This window comes from Kogia breviceps, chromosome 5 (genome assembly GCF_026419965.1).
Source record: "Kogia breviceps isolate mKogBre1 chromosome 5, mKogBre1 haplotype 1, whole genome shotgun sequence".
In the NCBI taxonomy this organism is placed as follows: domain Eukaryota; kingdom Metazoa; phylum Chordata; class Mammalia; order Artiodactyla; family Physeteridae; genus Kogia; species Kogia breviceps.
The window spans coordinates 40,122,183-40,139,394 of NC_081314.1; the positions used below are offsets into that span (position 1 = coordinate 40,122,183).

A 17,212-nucleotide genomic window follows, 5' to 3' on the forward strand; every position below is an offset into this window, starting at 1 on the left:
CGGGGGGGCCTGGGGGGCGGAGGGAGGGCGGCGAAGGCGGTGGGCCAAGCGAACACTCCCACTTCAGCTCCCTCCCCCCGTAGCAATCGCCCAGCCCCCGCCCTCTCTCTCCATCCCGGACCACCGCCCGGGAGGCGGGAGAGCGGCGCCCGCACCGCCGAGGCTGGCCCCGGCGGTCACGTTCGTCCCCTGCAGCTTTTGCAGTCCCCTCCTCCCTCCTCTCCGGCCCGGGGCTGGAGACGATTCCCCTCTAGCGACTGAGCCGAGCGTTTCTGGGCGAGCGGCGCTTCGCCCCCTCCCGGCTTTGTCTCCTCCTCCGGCGAGGCTCGGAGCCCGGCGCAGGGTCTGCAGCGGCCGCCGCAGCGGCGGGAGCCCAGCGGTTTCTCCCGGCGCGGCCGCCCGGGGCCGCACCCTCTCTCGGCGGAGGCGCGGGAGGATAGCGGCCCAGCCACGCACCGGCCGCGTCCCGCGCACCAACGCCGCAGCCGCCGCGGGAGAACCAGCCCACCCGGCCGGCCGGGTCCGAGGCCGGCAGCCCCGCTGGCAGTCGGGTGGGGACGGCGGCTGCTACGGCTCTGGCAGTGCTCCCTGCGCTGCGAGGATGGAGCAGCCACCCCGGCCGCGGACCGGCGCAAGGTAAGGTGCAGCCGCCTGTTGCTTTTCGCAAAGCGCGGCATCGTCCCCTCGGCCCGGGCGCGTAGGCCATCCCTCCCGGCACCGGTAGAGGACAACTATCACCCCATTTCTGAGCCTTGTCCAACCACCCCTCCCGCCCGGTTCCCTGGCGCAGATCCTTGGAGAGACCCCCTCCTGAAGAGTTGGGGGCGGGGGTGGGTGGTCTACCCTCTTTGCTCGCGTGCCGCTGGCTGCAGTGCAACAGTCTGCACAAACTTTTGTGCCCCCTCCCTGTGTGGTGCTCAGCCAGTGCGGTGCAAGTTGCGTGTCCAGTTCTCGCTTGCGCCCTTCCCCCACTCCTCCCCCCACCTCACCCCGAACCTCCCCTCGCCCTAGGCATCTGCCTGTTTCTCCGTGCGTTCTTGCCAGTCGACTTTTCGCTCCCTGCAGCTCCCGCTAGAGAGGCGAGGGTTGGGGACCCAGCGGGGCGGATCCTGCCTGTAGGGCTTTAGTGGGAGCGGAGATGGAGAGGTAGTATAGGTGGGACGTGGGGGAAGGCTGCCCCCGCCCCTGGGGCTCCGTCCGGCGCGGCGGGAGTCGGCCCGCTCTTCCATTTGCCGCCTCCAGCTCGGGAATGAACCCCCTGGAGTAGCTCGAGGCTGTGCGCCGTGGGAAGGCAAGTGCAGCTGCGGGTGGGTGAAGTAAGTGGTTAGGGGAGGGACGGGGTGCTGGTGAGGCGGGGGAGGAAGCTGAGGATGGGGACGGATGTGGTTGAGGGTGGGACCAAAAGGCTCTGCTAAAGGGGGCGAGGGGCCGGCCCCGGGCCGCCTTCAGACATGGAGGAAAAGGAATTTGAGCCTGGCGCGGGGCGGGGGGCCGGGTGCGTACAGACAGATGGCGGAGGGGTTGATACCTGAGAAACTCAGAGGGGCAGACCCGAGCCCTGGAATGCCGGGCCCCGGCGGCCTTGGGAAGGCAGGCTTCTGGGTGCCTGGGATGGGGCGACCTTTCTCCCCGGGAGAAACAGACCTCCCGATTCTGTGTACGGTGGCATCTTGGGCGGTGACTGAGTGGTCAGATCAGGGACCAGGGGAGCTTTTCCCTGCTCGAAGAGGACCCCCGTGTCCCTTCCTTTCTCCGACACCGGCTTCCACACCCTTCCACTTCCCACGCCCACTCTCCCTGCCCCGCGCCGGGGAGTTAGGGATGTTTCCACGGCCGCAGGGTGGGAAGGGGATTCCGGTACTCCGGCGGCAGGCTTGGGCGCTGGGTTGGGAGAGTCCCAGCGCCTGGCGAGTAGACCTCGGTCCCAACTGGTTGGAGGACAGCGCAGGGGGCGGAGGCTGCAGTGGGAGCCCCCGCCCCCCTCTCCCGCCCCTCCCCACCTCGCACCTGGGCGGAGCGAGGGACCCGGGGAGCCCCAGACGCCCGGGAGGCTCGGGAGCGCGGCACTGGAGGGCGTGCGGCGAAACGCAGGGCGCTGGGCTAAGGAGTGTGGGCATCGGGTAAGGGGAGGCCTGGCTCCCAGACCCGGGGCCCCAGGCAGAGGTGCGTCTGCCCACCTCTCAGCCCCGCAGGTAGATCCTCTGGTTGTTGCAGACGCTTTGGCGGAAGCGGAAAGGCTAGGCGCTTTCCTCCTTTGCACCCCAGCAATCTGGAAGGGGGCCTAGACCGCTGTGGCGAGGCAAGGGCAGTCCCTGGGATCCACTGATGCTGGCGGGGAACACCCCGGGCTGTCAAAGGCCTGGAAGCACCTCATTTAACCCTTCTCTCTCTGAGGAGGTGCACGCCCCTCTCAAAGGGGCGCCTTGGGTTGAGAATCCAATTCCCGGTTGGTTCCTCCTGGCTCCATAGGAGGCGAATTTGGAGGTTGCGTGGGTCAGGAGCCCGGTAAATCCCTCTGGTCCTTCCTGTGCAGCTCTCCCACGTGCAGGCTTTGAGGGGCGCCACCGGCTCTGCGGTTGCCCTGCGGACATCTGCTCTCCGGACCCGAGCTGGGAGAAAGCAGAGCTCAGCGCAGTCCCCTTTTCTGGGCCCTACGCCCTGGCCAGACCCTTCCGGAAGAGACATCGACTGGCCAGGGCTCCGGAGGAATCCTGAGTTCGGTCACTCCCATCCGGGCCCCCGCTGCAGCCGCGAGCTCCCTGTCTCCCCACAGCAAGCTCCAGCCCCCAGGCAGCGGACAGGGGATGGCCTTGGAACAGGCTGGGTTGCACCTGCTGAGCGCAAACTCCACACCCTCCCAGGCCAGGCGTCGAGAGCGATAGAGCGTTGGCCTCCTCCGAATTCCCTGGATAACCGAGGTAGGATCCCAGGATTAAGTCCCTGACTTGGCACCACTGAACTTTGGACACCCCAGGACCTGATTCTTTCTGGGTGCTTGTCGCCCGGTTTTGTGCTCGGGCCACTTGCTTTGCCTGTAGAAGTAGGTTGGAACGTGTCCCTTGGCAACTCTTGAAGGAAGACTTAAAATCCACACCAAGGCAGGTTTTTTTTTTTTTTTTTTTTTTTTTTCAGGTTGCTGAGCTATTCTGGGGAGACAGGTAGTAATAATAACCATCAGCACTCTCATTTACTCTGTGCCAGGCTCAAAGATTTCACTCATGGGCACTAGTCCTCACAACAACCCTGGAAGGTAGCTATTACTCCCATTTTATTGGTGGGGAAACTAAGCTAGGGAGAAATTAATTTCTTTGCTCATTCTCACCCAGCCAGTAAGTGGTGGGACTGGTTAGGCTTGTGGGTAGAGAACACTGGTGTGTCCCCTTCTTTGAACCCCATTTGGTACCAAAGAACCTTTGTCCCAGGGAAGCATGGATGAGGCCCCCCCGTTTTCTACTCAAACCCCAGGCCATGCTGGCATCCTTGCCCTGGAGGCCCCTGTAGCTGTGACCCCGGGGAGACCAATGGTGCATATCCCCCCTCAGAGCCCCATAGGGCCCACCTCCAGAGGATGGGATCCTGGACCGGAAACAGATTTAGGGAATTGGCTGCTGGCACTGGATTTCTTTTCTGAATCTTTTGGAGGACATTCCCTTTGTAAACGTGAGGAGAAATGGAAGGGGGATCCGAATGTGAGCAGTGTGTGTCTAGGGACACACACTGTAGACACAGTATTCTGCAAATGAGTCCCTTTCTAGTGACCAAATCACAGAATATTAGAGTCGGCTCAGATATCACCCTTCCCAATCCAGAAGCCGGGAGGGTCCTTCTTGATGTGGTCAAGGCCACGCAGTGTGTTTCTGGTACCACTAGTACTAGAACCACTGTCTTCTGACCCATGGTCAAAATAAGCTCTGTTTATGCATGTATAGATTAGGTTCACTGTGGCTGTTTTTCAGCATCTTAAAATTAATTCATGAAAATTTAATTAGGGAAACGCTTGTTTATTTAAAAAGTAGACCATTTTGCTAATTTCTCATAAATGCCTCCATCTGCATAACCAGAAAAAGCCGCTATCATATAGTGGATAAACCACCACAAATGTGTGTCTTTTGCCAAACATTGCAGTATGCTACTGATAAGCCTTCCAATAAAAGATTAACTAACCATGCAACCCTTTAGATGATTCTAAATAATATTTAATGGATTCTCAACCATTTTAGCCAAGTCCTTCTGTCAAGTTGAGTGGCTCTGTCCTGCCCCAAACCCAATTATTTGTGAAAATAAGAAAATGTTGGACCTCAGAGGGAAAAATCCTTTTGCATCCAATGAGATGATTTGGTGTTATTTTTTCGGGATTTCTGACCATTGGGTTAAACTTTAGGCCGATGTCAATTTGAGGCAAAATCACATCTTTCTAGTGGACACACTTGAGGCTCAGAAAGGGGAAAATAATTCTTTGTCCTTTTCTCACTCGCTGAGTCCCTTTAACAAAGGGCACTTTCTCTAGCAGTTTAGGGATTCCATATGCCCCTAGGCATTCTTGTAGGACAGAATTCTGGTTTCTAAGAGCATCCCATGTCTTTTCTCTGTAGCTACAATACTAGGATGTTCTTCCCCTGGAGCTGAACCAACAAAAAGTCGGTAAACAGGGAGTGGAATTGGGAAAGGCTGTTTCTCAGAGTCACATTGTGTGTGTGTGTGTGTGTGTGTGTTTGGGGGGTGGGCGGTAGCTAAGGGTTACAGGCGGAGGGTGGAAATTTGGTGCCTTATATGTCACCTGGAACAAGATTTCCATCCCTGATGCTGTGCTAACCCAGGACGGAGGCCCTTGGGCAGTGATGAGTGGGGTTTTGGGGTGAAGGAGGAAGAGGTGAGGATGAGGGGGATGGAAAGGAGTCTTGGCTGATGAAGGGCCTTGGGGTGGCAGAGATGACCCCGGAGAGCCTGCACTGAGAGATGCTGTCCTTCCCCCTGCTTCCCCTCCTACCCACCTCCTCAGTCCACCATCTGTGTTGGGTTGACTGATCTGAATCCCAGCGTCCTCAGTGCATCCTCATTTATCTCAGGGGAAGCATTCACTTTCTAGAGAATTCATTAGAAACGCATATTGTTTTTATATAAGGAGGGGAAAATATGCACAGATGCCCCAGTCCTCAGGGAGAGCCCTGAACCTCAGATCATCACAGAAGGGTGATATTCCGAAGGTGGGGATACTGCTTTAGTTGGATTACTGCAGTGTTAGAGAATAAAAGATGTGGTATTGAAATCAGATGTGACAACATCCCAGAGAAATGGTTTGTGTTTTGCGAACCTCAGGAAGAAGAATTCTTTTGCACCTGGGCAGACATCCTGGTTTCCAATTACTAGCTTTTCAGGGGTGACAGGGAGTTAGCTGTATTCTTACCCCATGTGTGTGGTCCATACCCCCTCTACTTACTTACTTACTCATTCCTGTGTGACCCACATAACACTTCTAATGGGGCAATTCGTTGGGGGTATATTTATCTTAAATCATATAAATACACGTTTGTTGACAGAATAGCAATTATTAGCAAGCAACAGGCTCTGGGAAAAGGTTATCAAAAAAACCCTTTTTATTCAGAACACAATGAATAAATATTTGTATGCAATACAGAGTAAGAAGTATTGATAAAATTTTTGATTTTGGTGAGATACTTAAAACAGAATCAAGAACCAGAGCATCTGAACTTGACCAATTTTTAATAACAAGAGAAGCCAAATAATAAGGATCTGTGGAATTTGAAGAGGACAGCAGGGAGAAGAAAAGAAAAAGAAAACATAAGCAAGTAGAACCTGAGAAGCTATTCCCTCATGGATTTTATTTTAAATAAAAACATAATATCTTAATCTATGTTTAGATTTGAATAATCCATAGGATTAATAGCGTTAGTATTTTATCTTCAGATTGTGGCTTCCATGAGCTTTATTCTACAAGTGATCGGGAACCATGATGGCAGCCCTTGTACCTGCCATACTAGTATCTACCTACCTGTGCTTTGTAAAAACCTGGTGAATTAATACATCACAACATGACATATGAAGTGACCATTTGATATAAGAATGAAGTCTGCAACCTTCTCAAGAGCTGACAGGCCTGGAACATATTTTCCCAAAGTGAATAAGCTAAGAGTAAGGGCTGTATAATTCATTTAAAAAAAAAAAAAAAAAAAGGGCTTCCCTGGTGGCGCAGTGGTTGAGAGTCCGCCTGCCGATGCAGGGGACACGGGTTCGTTCCCCGGTCTGGGAAGATCCCTCATGCCGCGGAGCGGCTGGACCTGCGAGCCATGGCCGCTGAGCCTGCCTGTCTGGAGCCTGTGCTCCTCAACGGGAGAGGCCACAACAGTGAGAGGCCTGCGTTCTGCAAAAAAAAAAAAAAAAAAAAAGAATACATATCGAAAAAGAACCACTCGGATAAAAACAAGATCTTTCTCTTTCAGAGGATAAATTAACAGATAGTTAAGTTTATAAAATTTATGGTTTCAATTTCTCCTAAGCTCTCTGAGCTGCTTTTTAATTTAATACTTGTCCAGTGACAGTTTTTGAAAAAGGATTTATGCCTTTTAAAAATTTTTATTTTATTTATTTATTTTTGGCTGTGCTGGGTCTTCGTTTCTGCGCACGGGCTTTTAGTTGCTGTGAGCGGGGGCTACTCTTCATTGCAATGCACGTGCTTCTCATTGCGGTGGCTTCTCTTGTTGCAGAGCACGGGCTCTAGGCACGCGGGCTTCAGTAGTCGTGACACGTGGGCTCAGTAGTTGTGGCTCCTGGGTTCTAGAGCGCAGGCTCAGCAGTTGTGGGGCACGGGCTTAGTTGCTCTGCATAATGTGGGATCTTCCCGGACCAGGGATGGAACCCGTGTCCCCCGCGTTAGCAGGCAGATTCTTAACCACGGCGCCACCAGGGAAGCCCTGTGCCTTTTATTAGAAGTAAAATAGAAAACAAATATAAAAAATAAAATATTGTGAGTCATTCTCAAGTATGAAATAATACAAATTTAGATTGATTTCCTTCTCTTCTTTCTTTCTTTCTTCTTATTCCTTTTTTTTTAGGTCACTGATAGAATTTTCATTCTGCATGTAAATAATCAGTACCTTGCTGGCAGAGACTGCTGGACAAATATGTCCCCTGGTAGTAGCAGGAAGAAGGTACAGGGCACTTGTATATTTGTCCAGAACTAAAGCGCAAAAGTCCTGGCTTCTCCTCTAGTTTTTTAACCTCAGTTCTGGTCTAGAAAAGCAGTCCTTGCATAGGCCTGCATACAGAGGGCTCACCCTGGTAGCAGTGACTAAGCAGTATCCCTTCCTTGGCTACACTGGGAATTTATGCTCTGAGAAGAATCCTGGTCCAGCTTGCTGACCTTCCCTAGATATCTGGTCATGAGCAATTACCAAGCAGGAATGTTTCCCATCCTTTCTACATATTATATTTAAGCTTGGGTTGGCAAAGTTGCATCATCTCCTGCCATGGAGTGTTTTGTAGTCATTTATTTGGGTGGTCGGTCTGTTTTTTAGTTGCTTCTCAAAAACACTTCCTACCAACAAAATTAATACCCTTCCCTAACGAAAGGTATAATGTAGACTCTTGGTGCTCAAAGCATCTGCTACAAAACTCATGAGAGAGGGATGGCTGAGAGCCAGCCAGGTCAGGAGGCCCAGGAGAGAGGCCACAGAGAAGCAGTGGAGGAGGGAGGTTGGTAGGAGAGAAAGGGGGTAGGAGGGGCAAGCATCAGGGGAAACGGACCACCCAAAGGAAGAGGGCCCAGCGGTGAATACAGGAAGACTGAGAGAGATACTTGGTAAAAGCCAAACCCAAAGGATAAGGAAAAAAGGCATAAAAATAAGAGAAGATGAAGAAAGCTAATGGGTGTGATAAAGGCCTGAAGAAGAGGTGTACAAGTTATTAATAATGCACCTAAATAATTCCTCAAGGTCTAGATCAACCCAAAGGCAGGCTGAGACCTCAGCCAGAGGCCAGGCTGTTTTTCCCACACTCCCTGTCCTTGGTTAATGTGGCTTCTCCATCACCAGGCCAAGGGCTCTTAATCTTATTTATGCCATGGTGCCCTTTTGGCAGTCTTGACACATTTAGGGACCCTAGAACGATGTGTTTAGATATATAAATTGCAATACATAAGATTATAACACGAGCTGTATAAACCATTGTGACCTACTAGTGGACGTACAATAAGATCTGATGGTGGACCAGTGAGATAAGTATAATGCTGCTGTGGGTGCCTGCAGACCTGCACCGTGATAGGAAAACACCCCATCTGTATGTTTGTGTGGCAACATCACCGGTCCCGGTACTGTGCTTAAGGTTTGTGGCCTGTATTTGTAATAGAGTGAAATGCTAAATTGTAGTTCAACATTAGTCAACAAATTCATCACTTTTGTCCCATTGGGGTTCATGGATTGCTTGAATCCTGTTGATAGATGCCTTGGAGGTCTGCGACTGGGGTGACCATATCATTGATGACCGGGATACTTTTGACAATGAAAGGGACTATAGTTGTTCCTCTGAGAAGTGGGTGTGAATTGGGATGGGCCCAGGCAAATTGTAGCACAGGGTCCCTCAGCTGTGGAGACCTCCTTGGGGTCTCTTTTCCCAGATCAGTTTTCACTTCTCTGGCCCAAGGAATTGGCATCATCAGCCCTGTTCCTAGGGGTCACCCTTGTAGATGCTGATAGAGAACTACTCTAGCTGAAAAAAGCCACATGTCAGGGCCACAGCCGGGCGATGGGATGCCTTTGTGAAAACTGGAAAATGGGCTTCCTTGGAGCAGCCGCAGCTTCTGGCTCCTGGCTGGGTGAACACTGGCCTGCATTTCATTTCCCACTGGCTGCCTTGGCCACATGTCCTGAAACCTCAGCCAATTTCTCCTGAAGCGAGGTTGAATTATTAGACTACAGTGCATTTCAGCCCAAAGTTTCAACTTCTCCCAACAGTTTTTTTTTTTTTTTTTTTTTTTCAAAGCAGAGCTGCCACAATGGCTTTTCAAGGTTCACTTCCTGTCCCTACCCACTTCTTACTTATCAGGAAGTGGTCTCAGTGCGGGCAGGTGGATGGAGACCCATGGGAAGAGGCCAGGATCTGGAGAATTCTTAAACTGGATCATAAGGCCTCGAGAGACGGAGACGGACTGAGGTCACGGAGTGTTCCCTAAGCACGTGGCTCATATTGTCCTGTGCTGGGGGAAGATGACAGCAGGTCCCTGAGCCTGGGGATCACCGTGCATCGTCTGTACCGACTGGTGAAGTGGAACCTGCTTAGTAGAAAAAAAAAGTCTCTTCTAAGAAAGGCTTTGACTCTGCAGGGGGGATGCAGCATCTCAGGAACCTTGTCTCTATGTGCATGCAGAGTATTGGATCAGGAGCCGGGCAACCAGCTTGGTGGTGATGGGCTGGTTAGGATGACTGCCCTCTGCTGTCCTTCCTCAGACAGAGGATGCTTGGAAACCAGATGGTTTCTAAAGCCCCTTCCAGCGCGGTGGTCTGCAAGGGCATTGTTTTATTTATACTCCATTCGCTGGCCTTCCTCTTTAAGCGGGTCCAGGCTCACCTTCTTGCTTAGGGCTTCCGGACCTTACGCACCACAGATCCAACAATGACAGATGGAGACACTCTGCCATCCTTAGGGTCTGTGACTAGAGTGAGATGATGGGAGTGGGAAGGTGGAGCGAAGAGTAGCCGGGAGGCAAAGAGATAGAGTAGGAAAGGAGTGGACCAACTGATAACTTTCCTTCTGCAACAATAATAATCGCTCAGGAAAGATGGAGGAGTTCCTAAAATTTTGACTGTGTTTTCATCTGTGTCTAACTCTTTATAACCATGTAATCACGTCACTCCCTGCTAAAAACTTTTCAGTTACTCCTGGTCGTCTCCAGGAGGATGACATCCTTATGATGGTTTAATAGGTCCTTCGTCACCTGGTCCTGCCTGTCTCTCCATCTGTCATTTTCCTGGGCACACCTACGCCCTGGTGTGTTCGAGCTGGTGTGTTAGTACTAGTTAGTAGTGACAAGGCTTCTCATTTCTTCTCTGAAGCTCTGCCCTTGGTGATACCACAGGGCAGCCTGAAATCAGCTACGGCAGGGGCATCTACAACACAGAAACTGACAGGCATTATAAAGCAGTGCTGTTTTCCCAGAGAGTCTCCTGTTGAAGCTGACTAGCACGAACCACTGCCCCTGCCTCGCCCAAAGACGTGCACTTCCTGCCACAAAAGCTTCTCTTTCCCATCTCTCCACCTGCTCTTCCTGACTCCTGACAGCTCATCTGTCTTTCTTTCCTTCTCTCTTGCTTTCCCTTCTTCTTTCCCTCCCTCTCTTCCTTCTCAGTGTCCATCCACCTCCTCATCCAGAGGTTGCCAGACTCCATTCTCATCCCTCTTCCACCACTTCAGAGTTGAGTGAGTGAATCTGGCAGAATTTCCTAACTTTTAACAAGCCTCAGTTTTCTGTACGTAAAATGGGTATAATCATTGGTCATTGTGAGGCTTAAATGAGTTAATACATATAAGGTACTGTGAATAGTATATGATAAGTACTATTTAAAAGTCTTTGTTTCTAGTATTGATCACAACATTATGGATCGCTTGCTATGTACCGGGCACTGAATATTGCACATAGGAAGAGAGGTTCAACAAAACAAGCACAAGACAATGTTTAAGAGCCTTGAGCAAAGCCTGGTTAGTTCTTCCAGGCATATCAGAATGGACTTCATGGATCCAGGGGCATTTAAACTGAATCCTGAAAGACTGATGGCAAAAACCCACCAAACTGGCAAGACAGACAGGGGCATCTCAGGAGGAGGAGAGCCACATGAACACCTACACACAAGAGGGAAGAGCATGGTCTATTAAGTTTCTGTGTAGCTTAGCGTGAGAGCGTGGAGGGAGAGGGGCTCTGATCATACCTGGGTTGTGGTAACATCCACAGGGAAGTCAGCTGCAGTCTCCTCTTAGCTCTGCCTTTCTGTTGCCTGCAGCAGTGCGGGTCTGAGCTTCGGATTTGCCAAAAAAATGTCAGACATCCAGATTTGTCTTCGAAAGCTCCTAATGGTTAATGGTAGAACTCATTCAATTAAAAAATAAACAAAATTAACAAAACAAAGCCTATCCAGAGGCTGTATCCAGTCTCCTGTGGGAGAATGGGATTCTAGGTCCTCAAGCTGTGCCAGGATAAGGTCTGCGGTTGAATACCTGACTTCGAATGTGGTTCTGCTGGGCGCTGTGTGGCCCACAGGTGAGAGTGCCTCAAGGTCTCGGAGCCCTGGTTTTCTGCCAAACGGCCTTGCCCCAAAGAACCTTTTGGCTTATGGAGATAAAAGCCCTTGCAAAGAACCCGACACGTGTTAGAATTTTTCCCAGACCCCACAGTCTGTGGCAGAGATGTCCACTCAGTACAGCCCAAGACTGATCTCAGTCACCCAAAGATACCCGGAAAGCCTTACCTGCCTTTTTAATTTTAACAATAGATGGGGGAAGAGAAATGTAGGAGTATTTTTTCCCCCTTCATTCTGTTAAAAACATCACAAGGAGCTTGACATTCTACTTTGGAAGGCTGGATGTCACAGATCCCGCTGAGAGCTATTGATTCTGCTTGGATTTAAGATCCTGGGGAAAAGGTGCACTCAACTTCTATGTGGTGTGTGTTGATTGTTCCTTCGAGGCGGGGGAGATTGTCTGAGAAGCAGTCAGCTGCACCAGGTGTTAGTCGGGGTCCTGTCAAGATCTGCACTTAAACGTTTGTGAAATTTCCCCTCTTTTGAGTCCTTTCCATTCCAGGCTGGCTTTGATAGAGCAGGGGTTTTTTTGTTTTTTGTTTTTGTTTTTGTTTTTGTTTTTTTTGTGGTACGCGGGCCTCTCACTGCTGCGGCCTCTCCCCCTGCGGAGCACAGGCTCCGAACGCGCAGGCCCAGCGGCCACGGCTCACGGGCCCAGCCGCTCCGCGGCACGTGGGATCCTCCCGGACCAGGGCACAAACCCGCGTTCCCTGCATCGGCAGGCGGACTCCCAACCACTGCGCCACCAGGGAAGCCCGATAGAGCAGGTTTTAAGAAAATGGTCAAACCTTAGAAGAGTGGAATTATTTCTAGTTGAGGGAGCTTGGTGGATGCTGGCTTCCGTAAAGTAGAGAGGTGGCTACGCCACCAGCCTGCTTCATCAGGCTTGATGAAAAGCACTCTGTAATGGCAGCTTTGTGATGATAATACATTGAATCCTGGTGTTACTCTGATTTTGGGTTATCTGTATTTGTTTCTTTGTATTGCCTGATTGAACTTGATCATGAGAAGCTTCGGAGTTGCAGGCAGGCCTTGGAGTAAGGACACCTGACTTACAAAAGCACATCAGATCTGGATTCTGGCCTCACTGCAGAGCTCCTTCCATCTCTGCTCCAGGAGCTGATCTGAGCTTCAGAGTCTGTCTCACTCGCTTCCAAGCCCTAAGCCCCCTGGGCCCTCAGGACTGAGGTGTCTGGTGCTGCTGTAGCTCTCACCCCCTGTTGGTGTCTGGGGTTCTGTCCCATACCAACCACTTCAGGAACCAAACCCCAGAGAAACCAAGGTCCTACTCTTCTGAGGTGGATTTGAAACACTTAAGTTTATTGAGTTAACATTATGGGTCAGATAGCACATGTGCTGTGAAGGAGGTGTTGAAGGCCTAACGCCTAGTGTGATGGTGTTTAGAGACGGGGCCTTTGGGAGGTGATTAGGTTTGGGTGAGGTGAGGAGGGTAGGGCCAGACACCGGAGAGCTTGCTTCCTCTTTTCCAGGCACACATACCCAGGAAAGGCCACATCAGGATACAGCAAGAGCATGGCCTTCTGTAACCCAAGGAGAGGGCCCTCATCAGACCCTGACCATGCTGGCACCTTGATCTTGGACTCCAGTCACTAGAACTGAGAGAAATAAATTCCTGTTGCACCAGGTCTATGGAATTTATAGCAAAATTAACAGGCAGCCTGAGATGACTAATATAGGAGATTATTGTAATTTAGCCTGGCACCTAGCCACCTTGTGAAACATATCTGGGCAAAGATGTGCCTTTTTCATACCATGGTATCTGACGCTTACCACCAGCCTGGCACTTAGTAGGCACTCAGTAACTTCTTGTTGAATGAAAGAATGAGCAAACACTAGTGAATGGGGTGGGAAACATCCAATTTATAAACAAACATTTAGAAAACAGTTAATTTGAGTGTTGGAAATTTCCTGCAACTGTGGTTTGGAGATGAAGGCAACATAAATTCTTTTAGAGGAGAAGCTGTTAACACCCTGAACTTTTTACTAGTTCACCCCACATAGGGTGTCCTGGAGCAATTCTCCATAAAGAGTTGCTGAGTTGAGCTGCTGGCCTACCCAAAAAACATAATTAACTTAATTTTAGTAAAATAACAAAGAAAAGTCATTTCTTTATAAACGAGTCATAGAACCTCAACATTGGAAAGGACTTGTGAGGTCCTTTTTCATTTTAAATACCCAATGGGCAGGTTGCCATAGAAGGAAGTGATTTTTTTCTGACAAAATCGTGGCTTTCGGGGTCTTTTTTGTTCCTCTGAGAGAGCCTTCAGACACTAGGAGGACTTTGCTCCATGGCTTTTGCAATTTGAGAATGGAGATACTGTTTCCTCAAGATGCTATTCATCTTTATTCATATCTGGGTGCAGATGAGTTAAGAGTGTGTGGGTGTGGGATTTGAAGAGTCTGACGCGCTTAGGTAACAGTTGGCGTGCCAGTTGTATAATGAAGAATAAGTATTGACAGTGTTAAATTGTGGCTGAATCTTGGTTTTGGTGTTTAAAAAAAAAAACAGAATAAAATTTCTAAAAGTGACAGCGTTGTTTTTATGCCAGGGGTGTTTTCTGAATGTTGGGACAACAGTGCTGAGAAATGTGGGCCTCCCATACGTGTCACTTTCTTCTGCCTAGCCTGGTTTTACTACTACCCTGCATAACTTTCTTTTTAATTGGCAAGGGCTGTACTGTATCTAAATATACATTTGTGTTGTACTCGATGGATGGAGGGAAATAGCTTTGGAAATAACAGGTAAAATTTTAATTCACTTTTCATATTGAAGGTGGAAGAGCCAACTGGTTTCTCAGGAAAATTAATGGCATTTTATTGAGTTACTAGGTAGTTACTGTTTGCCTCCCCAGCTCCAAAAACTCTAAGTCTTCATCAGCTTCCAGAGCTTTCTCAGGTGAAGCTGTGCACCATTACTTCTTTAAGAAGCCATGTTCCTTTCTCCACCTTTTCTGTGTGCTGACAAGAATAGAGACAGAAATACAGAGACTTTTTGCTACTCACTTGTGGGTGGAGTAAGCAGTGTGAGTGTTACCTGACAGCACTAGGTAACGTTGTGGACTCTACTAGATACAGGTGCCTCTAGTTAAAAAACATGGATATTCAGAGTCCTGGATTAATAATGTAATGCTTAAGTCAGGCGAGTTTAACCATAACAACCTGCTATGTATCCTTTTGGCAGTCTAGTGAAACCTATGTATCTCTTCTTATTTTTTAAAAACTTTATTTAAACAAATTAATATTGGTTTAAATAAAATGTTTAATATTAATAAATATTAATATTAAAATTAATATTTTTAATTTGTTTAAATAAAATGTAAAAAAATTTTTAAATGTAAAAAGTGTGTAGGATTGGGCTTCCCTGGTGGCGCAGTGGTTGAGAGTCTGCCTGCCCATGCAGGGGACACGGGTTCATGCCCCGGTCCGAGAAGATCCCACATGCCGCGGAGCAGCTGGGCCTGTGAGCCATGGCTGTGGAGCCTGCGTGTCCGGAGCCTGTGCTCCACAATAGGAGAGGCCACAGCAGTGAGAGGCCTGTGTACCACAAAAAAAAAAAAAAATTAAATTATGTAGGATTACAAAGAACAAAAAAAAAAATACACAAACACAATGATTTTCACAGAGCTTACAAATATATGCGTGACCTATATCACTGCCCAATCTGTCAACAATATTTTTAAAATTACTTTAAGTAACACACTTTAATAGTTAGCTTAACCATCAGATGTGTCTGAACTTGCCTGTTATAGACCTGCAGCCCACATGCCTCTCATATTTCAAAAGACAGTGTTAACTTATGAAGAATTAAAAAGTTCTCATTTGAACGGTCCAGTTTTGTGAAACTCTAACAAATAATTTAAATAGCTGATTTCTTCCCACGTATTCATGAAGGACAAGCAAGTGTAGATACGTAAGACTAGAAAGCATCCTAGTTGTCTGGTCACTAGGTGGAGAATGCACCTTCCCTGTTTTGTAGCTGAACAATGACCAGATTAGAAATTGACTAAGAGTTGCCTCTGTATAGTATGAGGGGCTATAGTCAGGAAGAATTAACTACCATAAAGTTATGATGCACATAAACGATATTTCAGGATTTCTGGAACAACTGTGTTGTCATGTGGAAAAAAGCTGTGATTTTTTTACTGCTCATGTCACAGGTACCAATAATACTAATGTAGTTTGTTGCTTGCCTTGAAATTTGAAGGAAATGCTAAATTCCAGTTGGAGATCAGTGGAGAAAAAAAATCAGAAAAGACCTTCCACGGTTGTGGATCCCTTGTATTCTAGCTATGGCCACAATATAGGGAGGGATAGGGCATGGACCCTGAGTTAAAAACCTCTGTCTCAAGGTGTGAGTAAACACCTGATAACAAACAAAGCAGTTTTCAGATGGATGAGACCCATTAGAAGGGATTATAAAAGAGTGTCATTTTCTGTTTGGTAGTTTATTTAACAAACATGGCTAAGGAGTGTGGCTGGCCTCATAACTGGTCCCTGCAGAGAGACACGCCATTGATTGGATCTAAAATAGTGTTGGGTCTTCTTTGAGAGCAGGGAGTATAATATTTTGAATATTTTCATCAGTGTTAATTCTTAAACCGTTTGGGGGTGGTTTGAAATAAGCCAAAGTTGTTTGAAGTAAGGCTGTTGAATGCAGAGGGTGATCAAGGTGTGTAGACACCAGAGTGGGACTTGAAAATCCCAAAGTTTCTTTTCAGAGAGAACTCACCAGCTACCCTGAAGGCTGCTCCATCACAGGTAGAGGTGGGGTAGGGAGATCCAGAAAAGACTGTGTTTCTAAAATGATAGCATCTTTGGAGTCAGCCTTTGGTCCTCTGGGGTGACAACTTTACACATTCACTTCACTCTATAGAGTAACGTTCCAAGACGGTTTCAAAATATTGAGTGACAATATGCAGTGTCACTAAGTGTCATTGAATTGTGACAGTGACACTAAGACAGTTTACACAGTCTTGACTAGAACGGCACTGTCCAGCAGAAGCATAATGCTAGCTACCTATGCAATTTCACAGGTAGCTACACTACACTTGTAAAATATGCAATTTCAGCTTTCCACTAGCTACACCATACATGTAAAAAGAAAAAGGTGAAATTAGTTTGAATAATATATTTTACTTAACCCAGTATCTGCAAAAGTATCATTTAAACTTAAAACCAAATTAAAATTTATTAAATATTTTTCACACTGAGTCTTTGAAATCTCGTGTGTATTTTATACCCGCAGCACATTGCACTTTGGACACTGAATTTTCATCAGAAACACTTGACCTATATTTAGATTTCATAAAATGTACTGTTGAAAAATCAGATTTACATATCCAAGTTGTAGCAAATATACTTAAACATTTTCCAATAACTGAATGAGTATTCGTTTTTAAACTTTAAATAAATCACAATTAAAATTCAACCTTTAGCTTCTCAGTCTTGCAGGCCCATTTCCAGGGCTGAGTGGCCACACGTGACTGCTGGTTACCGTACTGGATGGCGCAGGTCAAGACTGTATGGGGCTATATATACAGTAGGACCTACTATATAGCACAGGGAACTCTACTCAATACTCTGTAATGGCCTATATGGGAAAAGAATCTAAAAAAAGTGGATATATGTACATGTATAACTGATTCACTTTGCTGTACACCGGAAACTAATACAACACTGTAAATTAACTATACTCCAATAAAAATTTTAAAAAAAAAACTGTATGGGACACCACTGGAGAGAAATCCATAGGCACCAAGCAGACAGTCAAAACTCATTGGCAGGGCTTCCCTGATGGCGCAGTGGTTGAGAGTCCGCCTGCCGATGCAGGGGACACGGGTTCGTGCCCCGGTCCGGGAAGATCCCACATGCCGCGGAGCAGCTGGGCC

At 48.2% G+C, this 17,212-nt stretch overlaps 1 protein-coding gene across 2 annotated transcripts in view; it reads left to right on the top strand.

Annotated features, from left to right (window-relative positions):
- The first annotated feature begins 554 nt into the window (after nucleotides 1-554).
- Nucleotides 555-17,212, top strand: part of LRRC3B (leucine rich repeat containing 3B) — a 98,711-nt gene continuing 82,053 nt past the window's right edge. The window contains exon 1 of one of the 2 annotated variants that reach the window (XM_059065585.2): nucleotides 555-636. The gene's annotated coding sequence lies outside the window, so the exon portion shown is untranslated. Of the gene's footprint in view, nucleotides 637-2,831; nucleotides 2,919-17,212 lie in introns of those variants that run through there. The other variant, XM_059065584.2, reaches the window with a different exon arrangement.